The sequence below is a fragment of the Arachis ipaensis genome, chromosome B9 (assembly GCF_059453495.1).
Source record: "Arachis ipaensis isolate K30076 ecotype BB chromosome B9, ASM5945349v1, whole genome shotgun sequence".
Classification (NCBI taxonomy): Eukaryota; Viridiplantae; Streptophyta; class Magnoliopsida; order Fabales; family Fabaceae; genus Arachis; species Arachis ipaensis.
The window spans coordinates 58,208,230-58,225,773 of NC_142444.1; the positions used below are offsets into that span (position 1 = coordinate 58,208,230).

General features: G+C 38.9%; 1 pseudogene; it reads left to right on the plus strand.

The window, feature by feature from the left end:
- Positions 1-2,645: 2,645 nt before the first annotated feature.
- On the plus strand, positions 2,646-3,970 carry LOC148544769 (uncharacterized; annotated as a pseudogene).
- The last annotated feature ends 13,574 nt before the right edge of the window (positions 3,971-17,544 follow it).

The window sequence follows — 17,544 nt, forward strand, 5'->3', positions numbered from 1 at the left end:
CATCCAACTCAAGGTCTTCCTGTCAATCAACTCCCAATCAAGTTATGGAACTACTCGCTCATTATGATTGTAAAATTCACGAAATAAGAAAAGGAAATATTAAAAGACATGATAGATAATAATCAAAAGGATCAATTAAAAATAAAAATAGTTCTTGTATAAATAAATTCTAGAAATAATCCAATAATAATTCTGAGTAAATAAAGGACATGGAAGAGTAAGTGACGGGTAAGGAAACAAACTAGAATGACGAAGTCTTGACGGAGGTAATAACTCTTCTTAGTATCCCAATCCAAAAACAACAAAATCAAAATCCTAAGAACTATGAATGTGTAGAGAGAAAACCTAGAGGAGGAGTAAAATCAGATCTAAAACTAAAATTATGCAGAATGAATCTTGTTCTCTGGTCTCTGCATGTTCCCTGGCTCTAATATGCTTTTTTTGGGCCGAAAACTGGGTCAAAACAGGGCCCAAAATGGCCCCAGCGAATACTGCAGATTCTGCAGATCGCGCACGTCACGCGATCGCGTCATCCAGGCGTTCGCGTCATCCAGCGTTTTGCCTTGCCACGCGTGCGCGTCATCCACGCCTTCGCGTCACTTGTGCAGTTTCCAATCCGCGCAGTCGCGTGAGCCATGCTTCCGCGTCACTGCAATTTCCTCTATGTCGCGCGGTTGCGTGAGCCATGCGTCCGCGTCACTTCTCGCTGGTCATCTCCTCAATTTCTTGTGTTCCTTCCATTTTTGCAAGCTTCCTTTCTAATCTCCTAGTCATTCATGCCATATAAAGCCTGAAACACTTAACACACAGATCACGGCATCGAATAGAATAAAGGAGAATTAAAATACAAAATTAAAAGTCTCTAGGAAGCAAGTTTTCAACCATGAAGTATAAATGCATGCTAATCATATGAAGAAGTGGGTAAAGATTTGATAAAACCGCACAATTGAGCACAATATAAACCATAAAATATTGGTTTATCATCCGCACACGACCTTGTGCGTCCGCCCAGGTCACTTTTCGAACGTTATTTCGAAAAGGGACTCGCGCTTCAGTTCCCCAAACCCCTCAAACCCTTTCCTTTCTCCTCTCCTCTTGGAAGAAACTCAACCCTTCTCAACCCACCACCTCCGTCCACCTTGTGTCACCACCGGCGGCCACACCACCATCGCCGACCTTCCCCCTCTCTTCTCCTTCCTCTCTTTCTTCTCCATTTCCTCATTTCCCTCTCCTTTCCTTCCCTATCTCTGTACCGCGCCCACCAACCCTAGTTCGCGCTTCCAGCCCGGCGACCAGCCACCAGCGGCGGCGAGTTTCTGTGCCGCCGTGACAGCACCACCACCCTCACCTCCCCATCTCTTCTTCTTCCTTTTGCATTCCAGGTTCCATTTCCTCTCCTACTCCCTACCCCTGTTCCACTTCTTACTGCTTTATTTTACTTGCTTTCTTTATTCTGCTTTCAATTTCGTTTTAGTAACTAGGTGTCATTAGGTTAGTTGATTTCTAGTTTTCTGGCTTGAATGTTTGAGGTTGATTGATGACTATTGAGTTTTCTGGGTTGGATGTCTGTAATACGTGAACTATGAATGCTCTTTGTATATGTTGCACATAAGATGCCTGATGAAATGCCTGAATGGAGTTTTTGATTCAACTTCTGTGTCTGATCAGCATAGCTTTTGAACTTTCTCCCCATTTGGCATTGTTAATTTATACCCTTGCAATTTTCTATTGATTTTGAATGCTTCCTGAGATAGAATTGTGTATGCACTCTGTATTATATATGCTTAAACACCAATTTGAGCCTGAAATTTATACCTGTGTTTCCTTTGTTTGGTGTTAGTTGCTCCTATGCATATCATACTTAGTGGATAAATTTTTAGTTAAGCAATTAGTTATTCATTCTACTTAAACACCATTTTGAACTTGAAATCTGCAGCTGTGTAGAATACCAAGCTGAAATCATCTTGTTTGATGCATTTGCAAGAGCATAGGATGCTGATTTGCTGCATTATGTACTGACTGTCCTTCTCTTTTTGCTCAAACACCAAACTAGTCTTGGACTTGTACATTTTGAAATCTGCTTGGTGCCGTTGGCAGCAGTACATACATTTCTCTCTGCATGAATTGAATGAGTGCTTATTCATATGTCTTTAACATCAATGACCATATACATAGCCACTTGTTCTTTTTTTTTTTTTTGAGCAATGCAATTCGTTCCTCAATCGGGTATTGCTTTGGACAAGAGATTATGTATATGTGATCATTCCTTACCTCTCAACATGAATATGTGCATGCTTTCACTACGGCTTTGATTTTTGCCTTTTGTGCCAATTTTTTCAAACTCTTTCAATTTCCAAGGCACAATTGCAACAATTAATTTCTTTTAATTCAATTCACTTACATCGCACACCTAAGTAATATATATGCTTTACTTACTGTTCATTCTCTTTTATGTTACTTAGGTTACTTGATTGTGGGAGAATACACTCTTTTTTGAGCAGCTGGCTGTTTTATACATGTTCTTCCTCAATTGAGTGTTTGTTTATCTTCTTGGCTCTTACTTGAATTGTTTGATTATATCCTTCTTCTTTCTGTGATTTTTATCTGTTTCTCCTGAGTTATACTCTATTTTTGTCTTTTTAATGATGGCCTACAAAGGAAAGGAGAAAGCCAATCCTTTGGCTCGTCCTCCTCCTGTGCCTTCTAGTGACCAACCGGACACATTCATTAATGTTGAAGCCCGAGAACAATATAAGAAAATAGAAAAGCTGAACTTGTCCGAGAAATATGCGGATCAGGTCCTTAACAGATTAAACTTTTACCATTGGAAATTCATAGAATTCGACCCAGTGGAAGTCAATGACCGCCAGGTCAAGGAATCCTACGAAAATTTCCTAAAGAGGGATGCCCCAACTGTTTTTCTAAGAGGTGTCACACTGGACACCTCTGATACTGCTTTAGAGCCCCTCTTAGATATTCTACATATTCCTCCGGCTCGTGACGTCTATCCTCAAATAGTGAAGGACGTGACAACGGGCAAGCTTTCTTTGGATGTGGTCCTGAAAAAGATTGGCCTACATGAGGCCAGATGGGAGTATAGCAAAGGTAAGGATGCAGCTCCATTGAGCATCACGTGCACTGACCTCAATCTTGAGGCAAGGATCTGGCAGCAGATCATTGCCGACTACATTCTTCCGAGCACGCATGCCACGCATATTAGAGTCCGTGTGGCAGTTTTGCTGTGGGCTATTCTGGAGGGGAAAAGGATCTCTATTCTTCCCCTTATTAGAGAGTCGATGTGGAAGGTGAACCAACAACAGAAATACAACATTCTCTTACCATCATTGATCACCAAATTAGCCACTTTATCTGGAGTGGAAAGACGCCCAACAGACCAGACATCTGTCTACATCAGTAAACAGCCATTCCTACCATACGACGACTGTGATGGACCGTCGCAGAAGAAGAGGAAGACCACTGAGCCTCCATCATCAGCAGCAGAGCCTTCAGCACCTCTTATAGCCCCCGCACCCACACCCCGACCCTAGACACCCTATGAGTTGTGCCGAGAGATCCTTCAGGCCGTCCACCGCTACGAGCGCCACAACGCCCGCCGCTTCTAGTGGATAGTGGCAAAGTTTGAGGGTAGAGACCCTGGGCCACCTCCTCCAGATACACTAGAGCCTGAGACAGAGGAGCCTGCATCTGAGGAGCCATCAGCTGAAGCTGGCCAGGCAGTCGAGCCCCCTGAGCAGAGATTGGCGGAGCCCATGGTTGAGGAGGCAGTTGTCAGCGAGTTGAGGAGCCGGCAGCTGGAGACGAGCCGACAGTAGAGATGGCAGTAGAGCTAACTCACCAGGTAGTTGAGGAGCTGGCAGCTGAGACCACCCCAGTGACATCCCGAGCCATCATCGTGTATCACCATCATCACCACCAGCCACCATTTGACGGTGGAGCTTCTCATGGTTGATCCCCCTGATTAATTCTTTTGGCACGGAGGACCGAGCTTGATTTAAGTGTGGGAGAGGATCTACGATATTTTAGGTGTAAATATTCTCTCCTTAACACTTGTCATTTAGTTTATTTTCAGTTTTATTATGCTTTTATGGATATTTAGATACTTTGACTTATGCACTACTGTTTAGTACTTTTGTGTATATATATATAAAGCTTGCTTCTAGTTATCCTTAGTATTGCATTTTAATTATGGTATATATATATATATATATATATATATATATATATATATATGTTTTGAGCTTGTTCTGCTTAGTATATAGTATAGATATGGATTGTGATTGGATGATGTGAATAGCATATGCCTAGTTTATCTTGATCCTAATTGTTCATGTTACTTTTTGCTTGTTGAAAATTAGGGAAGAACTAGGAAATTTTGAAAAATTTGCATCCATCACAACATACATACATATAGGAAATAAGTTTTGGTGAAAAACAACAAATTTTTCAAGAATTTTGTTTCAAGGGCATTCTATTGAATTGATTGAGAAAACTATTTTAAAACTTGCTTGAAAGATTTCTTTTTGGAACATAGAAGAGTAAAGAAAAAATACCTTGTGATTTTTTGAGCTATATTGAGTGGTTACACATTTTAACCACTAATTTTGTTCATTGTGCGATATATCTCTTCTATGATTGTAATCTTGGTTTTGCTTGATTCTCTATTTCCAATGATTGATGTTTTGAATTGTATTGAGCATCATTGAGGCCCTCTTTGATAAAAGTTTACTTTGCCCATATAGCCTACCCTTTGCATCTACCATTGTTAACCCCTTTTGAGCCTTATTTACCCCCTTATTTTTTACATTAGCACATCACAACTTTAAGCAAAAAATCATAATTGACCTTGGATTGTATCCTTGATTAGCTTAGGTTGAAGGATTATGTTTCATTTAAGTGTGGGAGAATTTTGGGAAACATTGGTAGTAAATGAAATTGTGCATTTTTGGGTATTTCATTGAAAATTTTGGAAAATGGGAACAATCATGTATGAACTACTAAAACCATATGCATTTTACTTTCAAAAAAAAAAAACATCATCATCATAAAAAGGGGGTGAAAGTTATCCCAAAGAAAAATAAAATGAACAAGAAATGCATATGTGATGTGAATGATAAGTCATACATGAGTGTTTGTAAAAAAGAAAAAGAATTGATGGAAGGTTAGGATTGTATATTGTTTTGATTTGGTTGATATAGGTTGAGTTGGATACTTAAACTAATCAAGGATTCAATCATTTTAGTCCACTTAGTCATATCTATCCCGCCTTTACCCTAACCCCATTACAACCATATGAAGTCCTCATGATAATTGCGTTCATGCATCACTTGTTTGTTGACTGTTAGATGAAAAGCAACTCCTTGAAAACATGATTAGAGGAGACTTGAGTGATTGAAACCCCAAACACCGAGTGATTAGAGTATACACACACCTAGTGAGGGTTCAATTACTCGACTCTATGTTTCCATACCTCTTATCATGTATTCTTGCAAGTTGCTTCATTTTGATGAGTTGAATCAATTCTTTAGATTTTGGTTGCATTGGAGTATTTCCTTGCTTAGCCCTATTTGTCTATACTTGCTTGGGAATTTTGGTTGTTTGTTTTCACCAATTTAATATAGATACTATAGAGAGATATATAGGTATAGATAGTATGTACATACTTGCATGCATATAGGTAGTTGCATTTAATAAGTTGATTACCCCTTTTGATCATTCTCCTTGTTGGTTTAGCATGAGGACATGCTATTGTTTAAGTGTGGGGGAATTGATGAGTCCATATTTGATGGTATATTTGACTCAATTTGGATGAATTCTAGCACATGAACTCACACTTAAGCACCAAAATAGCATACTTTTGTGTTTTGTCCCCAATTTGATCCTAAATGTGAAAACATGCAATTTTGTGCTTGAAATGAGCAATTTAATTCCATTTTTATTCCATTTGATGCCATGACAGGTTTGTTGAGTGATTTCAGGCCTTTGAGGCAAGAATGGATGGCCAAAAGTGAAAGAAAGCATGTGCAAGGGAAAAAATATGAAGAAAATAAGGAAAAGCACACACAGCGAAGTGTGCGTGCGCACGAGCACCTGTGCGTACGCATAGGTCAACATTCAGCCAAGTGTGCAGACGCACACATCTGTGCGTCCGTACAGGTCCCAACACGTGATTTCATTAATGATGCACGTGCTTCTGGAATTCTGAGGCCTTTTGGGCCATTTTGGAAGGCTTGGATGCTGATTTTGAAGTGCTATATGAGGGGAGAATCAACACATATGAAGATATTAGCACTTAGATTATTTTTTCTAGAGTTTTTCATAGTAATTAGGAGTAGAAGTAGGAGTAGTGTAACATTTCTCTCTTAGGGTTTCATTTTAATATCAATTTCCATTGTAGCATTTTATAGCAAGCTTTGATTTTGGATTTTGCTTCTTTAATTGTAAGTTTTGTCAATTTCATCTTTAATTATAGCACTTTTACTTTCACTTTCCTTTAGTTTAGGTTACTTTGTTCATATTTGCAATTTTGTGTTTCTTGAAGTTTTGATCAATGAATTTTATGTTTCTTGCTTCCTTTTTGTTTGATTGCTTGTTTATATTTGGTTTTGTTGATAGTTGGTTATAGTTTTCCATTTTACTTTGCAATTTTCCATGTTTTACTTTCATGCACACAAGGTGTTTGTGAAAATGCCAACTTTAGATTTTGAGTAGATTTTCACACCTTGGCTTGTGGGTTGAGTTCCTAGGATACTAGAGTCATAATGTCCGACATTTAGTGGTAATTCTTGGGTAGTTAGTTGACTCTTGTTTCCATTGACGCTAGCCTTTTATCAACTAGTTTGGTAAGTTAGTTACGACTTATGGATTAAGGTCAATTATGCTTGTTTGACTTACTCCTCGATGTTTGGGGTTAACTAGGCAAGATTGACTCATCATAATTACCATAGTTGTGGTTATGGCAATGATAGAATTCTTAAACTCTCATTCCCAAGTCAAGGCTTTTACTGCATTTATAGCATTTTCAATAGTTTTGATCTCATTTCCTTGTTGCTTGCATTACTTACAATTTTGCTCATCTCTTAGTTCTTTCATTGCTTAAGTTCTTTTAATCTTTCATCTTTTGAATTCAAAACCCCTCTTTGTTCTCACAACCGAAAGCGTAACATTTTGCATTCCTAGGGAGAACGACCCGAGGTTTAATTACTCTCGGTTTATATGTTTTGCATTGAAATTAACATTTGATTTAAGCATTACTTGTTGGCTTGGAACTATACTTACAACGCCAATCAAAGATTTTCTAGCCTACGGTTTTGTTCAACATCAACTTTGGCGCCGTTGCCAGGGACATGCAAACGGTGTTATATCTTTTGGTTGTTGTGAATATGTTAATAGTGTAAATAGCACTTTTTAGTTGTTTGTTTGCTTTTGTTAGTAAGTTTTTGTTTATGTTTATCTTTATGACTTTTTCAAACCATTACCCTAATGTACCCCAATGGAACCCTGAACACTTACCTTTCTAGTCACCAATTCTATACACCATCACCTCACTACATACAGAACCCTTACCCTCATGAGTTTGATTGTCAACCTTCATCACCTCAATCTTCATCATCACACATGGATCAAGACACACAAGAAGTATTTTCATGCTCATTCAAGAACAACAAGAGTTCTGGAAGAAGCAAGAGCAAGTCATGTCTACAGTAGCGGAAACTCTTGACCGGTTAGCTTCATTACGTTTATGCCATGACCAAGAATTTCTAGTGGATGAATGTGTAGAACCAAGTGAAAAGTGTAGAGTGAGCGAAGAATTGCAAAATCAAGTGGAAGATATCAAGTCACAACATGAAGCACAAGAGGAGATAAATGAAGTGTTGGTAGGAAGTGATCAAGAGGATTCCATCATTCAAGATTTTTTGTCCAACTTGGTCAACCCCGCTAATGACCTTCATGAGCCTCCCTTATTGGATTTGGAAGGAGATGTTGATGTGGACTTCACACAACCTCCAATTTTTGACTTGAGTGATGATGAGGAAGATTCAAAGGAGGTTAAGGAATATTTTATTCACCAAGAAGTAAAGATAGTTATGCAAGAACGAGTTGAGTGGGTGAAGAATTCTCCAACAAGCTTTCTAGACCCACATCAATATGCCGTCTTAGAAATGGATTGTCAACTTCAAACCCTTCTTGGAGTAGTGAATGGTGAAGAGAACAACTTCAAATGGATGATGGAGGTGGTGACCTCGATTCTACTTTGCGTATCACCAGTCGCACGGAGGACCGCGCAAACTTTTAAGTGTGGGGAGGTTGGTTACCGACTTCCGTAGGTAACATCCCTTTTCTTTTCAACACACATGATTTATATTTTTTCTTTCTTTAGTTAGGATAGATTGCATGACTAGTTTTTGTATTTGAATACTTTTTTTTGCAAGTTAGGATTACTTGGTTAGGGTGGTAACTTCTTTTCCAAGAAATCTTCTATAGGACACCCTACCAATTTGAAAATTATTTTTTTTTGTGTTAATCCTGCTTGAAGAATTTATTTTGGAATATGGTTTTTGAGCTAAGAACACAAGCTTGTGAGTTTTGATCCTAATTGCGTGGTTACATCTTATAGCCACTCATCTCCATTCTTGTGTGCATTATTCTCTTTCTATGATTGTGATCTTTGATTTGTTTGATTCTTTATGTCCATTATTCCATGTATATATGCATTTATATGATTGAGGCCATCATTTTATTTATCCCACATACCCAAATAGCCTACCTTTCATCAACCATTGTTAGCCAACTTTGAACCTATTTTAACCCCTTTATTCTTAATTGTAGCACATTACAAGCCTTAAAGTGAAAAACAATAAATGTCCTTTATTTGGATGCTTGATTAGCTTAGGCTAGTGAGTGTGTATCATTCAAGTGTGGAAAAACTTGGGATATTGGTTGAGGTAAAAGGGTGTTTTGTATTTTCATTGAAAATCATGGGAATTGGATACATACCATGTATTAATTATGTTTAGACCGTATGCATTGATATGTTTGTATATTCTTTATTGCAAAAAAAAAAAGAAAAAAAAAATATATATATATATATATAGAGAAAAAGAAAAGCAATAAAGAGGGGACAAAAATGCCCCAAGGTAAAGTAATAATAACAATGCAAATGGATTGTGAATTAAAGAGAATGCATGAGTATGTAAAAAAAGTGGGAATCATGGGTAGCTAGGCATTGTATTAGAATTATATAGGTTGTTATATGTGCTTGGTGAGAGTTTAGGCTAATCAAAGATTCAAATTTCAAGCTCACTTGACCATATGCATCTTACCTTGACCCTAGCCCCATTACAACCTAAGAAAAGACCTAATGATATGTGTATGCATGCATTGAATAAGTGTTAATTGTTAGATGAAAAACAAATCTTAGAAAGCATGATTAGAAGGTAATTGAGTGAATCAACCCTAAACACTTGAGCGACTAGAGTGCAAACACTTCCGGTGAGGGTTTGATGCTCAATTCTTTGTTCCCAGTTTTCATGAGCTTTCTTCATGCATGAAATATACACTTCTCTTTGATGTTTAAATTGGTAGAGTTATGAATTATTTGTCATTTTGGCCCTATGTGCTCATACATATATATTCTTGGAAGTTGATTCATATTTGACCAAGTAGGTAGATACATTTGCATTAGTTGCATGCATATAGGTAAATTGCACATCAATAAACTCCTCCTATGTTCTTTGGTCTTTTAATCTATAGCATGAGAACATGTTTGGTTTAAGTGTGGTGAGATTTGATGCACCACTATTTCGTGGTACATTTTGTGCTTAAATTAGTGGATTTTATCAACTTCTTTCACACTTATTCACATAAAATGCATAGTTTTGTGTCTCCTTCCTAATTTTGCTTAATAGTTGAAAACATGCTTTTTAGGCCCTAAATAGGCTATATTTTAATCTCTCTCTATTACCATTCGATGCCGTGATCTGTTTGTTAAGTGATTTAAGAGTTTATAGGGGCAAGAATGGTCTAGAAGAGGGAAAGGAAGCATGCATAAATGGAAGGAGTGATAAACCACTATTTTGTGGTTTATCTTGTGCTCATTTGAGTAGTTTTTATCAATCCCTTTGCTCACTTATTCGTATAATTTGCATGGTTTTACAATTCCTTCTTAATTATGTGATATAGTTGAAAACATGTCTCCTAGGCCTTAAAACTGCAAATTTTAATTATCCTTTATTACCATTCGATGCTGTGATCTGTGTGTTAAGTATTTTCAGGCTTTATAGGGCAGGAATAGCTTAGAGGACAAAAAGGAAACATGCAAAAATGGAAGGAACGCGAGAAAATAAATTTCTGAGAAACTGACAGTGACGCGCACGCATGGACGACGCAGACGCGTGCCTAGTGTAGAATACGAGCGACGCGTACGCGTGATTGACGGGTACGCGTGACAAGGAAAATCGCCAAATGACATGCACGCGTGACCTACGCATATGCGTGACAGACGCCACGTGCAGAAAGTTGCAGAAAGCGCTGGGGGCGATTTCTGGGCTCCTTTTCGGGCCAATTCCAAGGCCGGGAACACAAAATAGAGGCTGCAAAATAGGGGAATCATAGACTATTCATTCATTATTCACAATTGGAGGTTTATATGTAGTTTCCAAAGAGGGAGGCTCTCTCCTCTCTCTAGGTTTTAGGATTTAGGATTTCTCTTAGTTTTAGGATTACTTCTTCTCAATTCCAGGTTCAATGTTCCTTTAATTTAATTTCTCTTCTACTTTTATTTGCTTTAGCTTTCTAGTTTATTTATTTTCCTTGTTGATTACTTTATGTTGACAATTTGGTTTATGAACTCCATGTTAGATTGAATTTCTTATTCAATGCAATTTGAGGTATTTCATATTTATGATTTTAATTTAGCTTTATACATTCTTGGCTTGAATTGATTAATTGGAGACAGTTGAGTTATCAAACTCCTTTGTTGATTGTTAATTGAAAATTGCTGGTTGATTTGGATACTTCTAAAGCTAGTCTTTCCATAGGAGTTGACTAGGACTTGAGGAATCAGATTGATTAGTCCATTTGACTTTCCTTTATTTAGTAAGGGTTAACTAAGTGGGGGCAGTGGACAATTCTCATCACAATTGATAAAGATAACTAGGATAGGACGTCTAGTTTTCATATATTACCAAGAGTTTTTTCTTAGTTATTAATTTAATTTCTTGCCATTTACATTCCTTGTTCAACCTTTCAAAACCCCAAAAAGATACAATCTCATAACCAATAATAAATACACCTCCCTGCAATTCCTTGAGAGACGACCCGAGGTTTAAATACTTCGGTTATTATTTATTGGGTTTGCTTAGTGACAAACAAGTTTTTATACGAAAGGATTCATTGTTGGTTTAGAAACTATACTAGCAATGAGAACTTATTTGTGAAATTCTTTACTGACAGAAATCCGATCGTCAAAATGGCACCGTTACCGGGGAGTTGCAAACGTGTGCCTTATTATTGGTTATTGTAAATATTTGCTTTCGCTTGTTTATTTGTTTTTGTTTTTAATTTTTTTTATTAGCTACTATGAACTCTCACCCCTTTCGCTATGAGTTTGGTTCCAATGTTTGTTGTAAGGAATGGAAGCTATAATGAGAACAGGCATCAAGGTTGAAACAATCAAAGATGGGAGGAGCCACCAGGATTTGATCAACCCTCTTGGCAACAACCCCTCCAATGCGCTATAACCAACAACCACCCTATGATGCATACTAAGACAATAGTTATGGTGGACCTCTTCGTGACAACCAACCTCCACCAAATTACTATGGTCAAGAGCCATTCCAGGATGCGTACCAAGATGATGGTTTTGGTGGACCTCCTTGTAGTTACCAACAAGCCCCACCATATGCTTATGAACCATCTCTTCAACATAGATTTGAACCACCATACTCACAAGCACCTTACCACCAAACACCCCATTCCAACACAATTACTCCCAAGAACCACCACCTCAATATACACCATCTCCTTATCCATATCAAGAAGAACCACCTTCCTATCATGAACCATTCTTCCCATGCGATGAACCCTTCCAACCACCCCAATCCCCAATGAATGAAACCCTTGGTATACTTCTTCAAGGGCAAGATAGGATGACTAAGAAGGTACTAGAAACTCCCAATGGCTTGACCGAGGTAGTAAATCGATTAGCCTCCCAATGGTTGGACACTCAAGGAACTCCCATGGCTACATGTGCAGAATCTAATGAAGAATGTAGCATGAAGGAGACACTAGAAACTCCAATGAACAATGAGGAACATGACTTTGTATTGGGACAATTAGAGGAAGCTATAATCATCGATGAAAAAGAAGTGGTTGAAGACCTAGGAGATGCTGAACCTCCTTGGGAATCAAGAGTTGTAGAGAATTCCACCAAGAGTTTTAAATTGATGCTCAGGAGGATAGTGCACAACCTCCGCGGCATATGCCTTATGAAGAATTGGACGTAACAGATAAAGAAGCAAGTTCCCTTGACAATGATGATCATGAATCAAGCTCTCCTAGTGATAAACTTGCATCCGCAATTGAACTCCTTGAGCTTGAAGAACCTTCCCCAATTGAATACGAAGATGATGTGGAGGTGGACTTTTCTCAACCTCCAACTTATGACTTGAGTGATGGAGAAAAAGTCGAAGACTTTAACCAAGATGCGGTTGCAGTTGAAGAGGTTTACAAGGAGGTGGAAAAATTCACAGAAGAGTACAAAGGAGCGGAGCTTGAAAGGCCACTGGAAACACCTCTCCCAAAGCCATTACCATCCAATACAAACTTCAAGTGGGTAAAATCCTTAACCTTTATCTTTACTTTCCCACTTGAATGTGGTTTGCTTGAAACAGATGGCCAGCTTAGAGCTCTTTGTGGCTTTAAGAGTAAGAGGGAGATGGTTAGTAATAGGAGTTGGTATGCAAGGTTAAATATGGTTCCACGCTCTAAATTGAAGTGCAAGGATTGGTATAGAGCTCGATTGAATGGGTCTCGAAAGATGTTTGGGTATCTCAGTGAAAATTCAGATTGCGTACCGCCCGGTTGGAACAATATAGATCAAAGCGAAGACGGGTACAAAAGCAAGGTTTGGGATCCTGGAATTCATTCTGATAATCAACACTCCCGGAGCTTGGTCACTTGCTTTAACTTGCTCGAAGGCTTTATGTGCCTAGTTTGGGACCCCGGAGGCCATTGGAATTGCAAACGTTGGTGGGGATTTCTGGATGAATTCAAGCATAAGCCACCATGATGGGAAGCTCACCAGATGTCCAACTTAAGGACTTTAACTAAAAGTGCTAGGTGGGAGACAACTTACCATGGTATGATCGTTCTTTTTCAATCTTAGTTTTATCTTGTTTTGCTTTATTCTTAGTTTTATTTCAATCTATTCTTTTTAATGGTCATTCTTAATGTCTGCATCAGCATCTGTATTTTGCATTCTGCATATTACATATTAAAAAAAAAGGGGCACACCACACGTGCGTGTAGGCCACACGTGGGCGTCGTTCCCAAATCGGCGTCTCCATCCAATAACCAGAAAGTTGGGCTGGAATCGTGCGGCTGGTGTGCTATAGGTACAAATTGGCCCACGCGTACGCGTCCATGATGCGTTCGCGTCAATTCCATTCTAGCACATCACGCGTGGGCGTGAGCGACGCGCTCGCGTCGCATGCAAAATTTTGCCCCCTCAAATGGAACAGAGAGTTGCGCTAAAATGACGCTGGACTCGTGCGTTTAGCACAATTCTAGTCAACGCGTACCCGTGTCTCCTGCGTACGCGTTATGTTCATTATTCCCCTCTCACGCATTTGCGTCCATGACGCGTACGCGTTGTTGGATTTTTGCCTCCCCACGCTCACGCGTGATCCACGCGTATGTGTGGATTCAATTTTATAACCACCCTGACACGAGAACCCTAGCCTCCCTCGTGTGTTTTCTCACTCTCTCTTCCTCAACGGCCCAACTCCCCAAACCTCCAAACCCCAACTCGCTGCCACCAACCTCCCACTGCTGCCACCGTCGACGATCCCTGACCGCCACCGTTCACCACTTCCCTGTCTCCCCTTCCTCTTCTCTTCTTTCCCCTATTCCCCCTCCCATCCCTCCGCCGTCCAAGGTCACCGCGGGCAGCACCAGAGTCGCCGTCTGCTCCCACCCCACCGCCATACCACCCCCTTCCCACTTTAATTCTATTTTTATCACCACCTACCCAGGTTTCGCTACTTTCTTCTCTGCGTTTTCCACTCTTTTCTATTCAAGTTAATCAGTTAGCATAATTTCAATTTAGGATAGTTAGATATGCATGCTTCGTAGTAGATTCTAGGTGGTTAGGTAGCTAGGTTGTGGTTAGAGGATTTAGGTCTGATAATTGCTCCGTTCCTGCTGTTTGAATTATCTGATTTTTACACTTGCCTTGCTGTCTGAATTGGTTGCCCATTCTATTGGCTATGCTGGTAATGCTGTGCCCTGTGCTGAATTATTGCTGATGCTATGTCATTCTTCATTGTTTACTTTTGTGATAAACCGGTTTCTTGTTATTTCTAAGTGTTATCTGCAATTGCTGAGCTCCTATTTGAGTCGATTTCATTCATTGGTATTGGATTCTTCATGACTGATTTTAGTAAAATTCAAATCTGGGTTATTATTGCTATTGAATTCTTGTTGCAAGTTGATCTTCATTGTTGATTCAGTGAATTCACTCCTTTGCATCCATACCCCTTATTATTGCTTGCTTTCTGAATTTAATGAGGTCGGCTAATTACATATAACTCTCAATTGCTGTTTTGGATTGGCTCAATTGCTACATTTTTCTACATTTACATATGGTTTTGATCTTGTAATGGTCACTGCTTTCATAAGAAATCCAAACTGATAAACTGAGTTTAGGCCTAGCCTGCTACTTTCTTCTGCTTTATAATGTCTGAGTCACATGAACTACCCTATTCTTCATGCTGTTGCTATATATTGTACTTCATGTGCTGATTGAAATTACTGACTTATTGCATGATTCTTGTTGCTGCCTTTCTGAAATTTCCTTTCCTTCATCAAGTGCTCCATTCCAATTTTTCCGTTTTATTCCGCACTTGTATCTTAAAACTCAACCGTGCTTGATTGTTGCTTACCTTAGTGTTCTGCTGCCGCTTTTGCTGGTAATCTACTCTGAGTTTATATTGATTCAAATTTCTGCTCACTACCATATTACTTGCTAATTTGGTACAACTCGTTCTACGATTCATATAAGCTGCTAATTCTAATTTGAAATTGCTATTGCTTGCATTGATTATTCTACTGTTTGATTTTCCGGGAACTGATTAACGAAATTCTTATGCCGGTATAGAAAGTAGCAATGAATCCAATCGTGAGTATAGTCTAACCAACATGCAAATATCACATCAAACAATTCTAAAATCTATGACCGAGAGTATTAATCCCGGGTCGTTCTCCCTAGGAATTGCCTTAGAATGCACATTATCGATTAGGAAGTATTTTGTGGTTTTGAGAGTTGGTGCAAGAATTCAAACTAACAAAGATAAACAACAATTGATTAAGATAAAGGCCTTGGCCAAGGGTGACTATTGGAAGTTTCATCATTGTAGTTTCCTTCAATTGTGATAATAATTGATTATTGCTTCACTTAGTTAACCCCCTAATAATGGAGGAAAGTCAAGTGAAAGTAACTAACTTGAGTCACAAGTCCTAGTCTCACCCTAGGGAAGTCTAGTTTTAGTGCACTCCAAGTCAATTAGCAATTCTCAATTCATAATCAACAATTGATATCCACTACTCAAGTGTCTCCAATAACTCAACCCCTAAGCCAAGTAAGGGAAATCTACTCCATAGCTAGGGTTGTCATTTTCACAAACAATTGGTAGGCAATCATAGAAGACATGATGAGATTGAGAGAAAAGAATTGAATTAAAGCTATCTAATCCAAACAATCATCAACAATTAATCAATTGAATGAAATTCCTCAATTCATTAATAACAATTCAAAGTAACAAGATCACAAATCTAGATCCAAGTGAATGAATCAAAAGAACACTAATTGAGAGTAGGAGAAGAGTATATCTACAACTTGTATCAAAGTAAAAGTGAATTAGCAATGGATCTCACCAAGAAATCAAAGGAGAATTGCAATGGAGAAAGTGAAATCCTAGAGAGAAGTTGGAGTTTCACTTTCTAAAAGCAAAATGTAACAAACTACCCAAAAATATCTAGAATTATGTCTAATTATTCCAACACCCCTAATCCTTGGTCTTCTTATGCTCTTCTCGCCAGAATTCTGTCCCAAAATAGGGCCTGCAACTGCCTGAAATCGCTGGTCACATTTTCTTCCTAAAAAATCAGGTGCGCCCATCGGCGCGTACGCGCACAGCACGCGTACGCGTCCTTGGGGCTTTTTGCGATCCACGCGCAGGCTTGCAGTACGCGTGCGCGTTCAAGGATTTCTGCCCCAGCCACATAAACACGCCGGTTTCTTGCTTCGGCTCCAGTGCGCCGGCTCTGAGGTTGCACATTCGTGCGTACGTGTACGGTGCACGTGCGCACCCATGTCCAGGTTCCAAATCTCTAATTTTTCCATGCCCCTTCCATTCATGTATGCTTCCTTCATCCCTCTTAGCCATTTTTGCCCTATAACTTCTAAAACCACTTAACAAACGGATCATGGAATCGAATGGTAATAGAAGAGGATTACAATATATCAATTTTAATGCAAAAGAAGCATGTTTTCATCTATAAAGCAAGGTTCGGGAAGGAACACAAAATCATGCATTTTTATATGAATAAGTGTGGAAGATCATTGATAAAACCCTCAAAATCTATACATGATAAAACCTAAAAAACGGAGTTTATCAACCTCCCCACACTTAAACTATAGCATGTCCTCATGCTGAAGCAAAGCAAAAGATCAAAGGATCACAAGAGAATGAGACTCATGGGATGCAATATACTTACATGAATGCAACTAGGGTGTATGCTACTATCTACTTGGTCAAAAGCAATTCAATCTTCCTAGAACATATATATAGACATATAGGGCAAGATAATAGGCAATGCATGAACTCTACCAACTCTAATCATCAAATGAAATATGCATAGCTTGCATGAAGAACGCTCGTGAGAGCCGGGAACAAGGGGTTGAGTTTCGAACCATCACCGGAAGTGTTTGCACTCTATTCGCTCGGTGTATAGGGTTGATCACTCAATTCTCCTCTACTTCATGCTCTTCCAAAATTTGTTCTTCCTCTAACAATCAACAATTGTTTTATGCACGAATACATACATCATGAGGTCTTTCTTTAGGTTGTAATGGGGTTAGGGTTAAGGTAGGGATATATATATATGGCTAAGTAGGCTAAAAATTAAATCCTCTGATTAACTTAAGCTCCCCACTTAACCTATATAACATTCTATACAATTATGTACTAACCCAACTACTCATTCCTCACTTTTTCCCACATACTCATGCATTTACTTTTGATT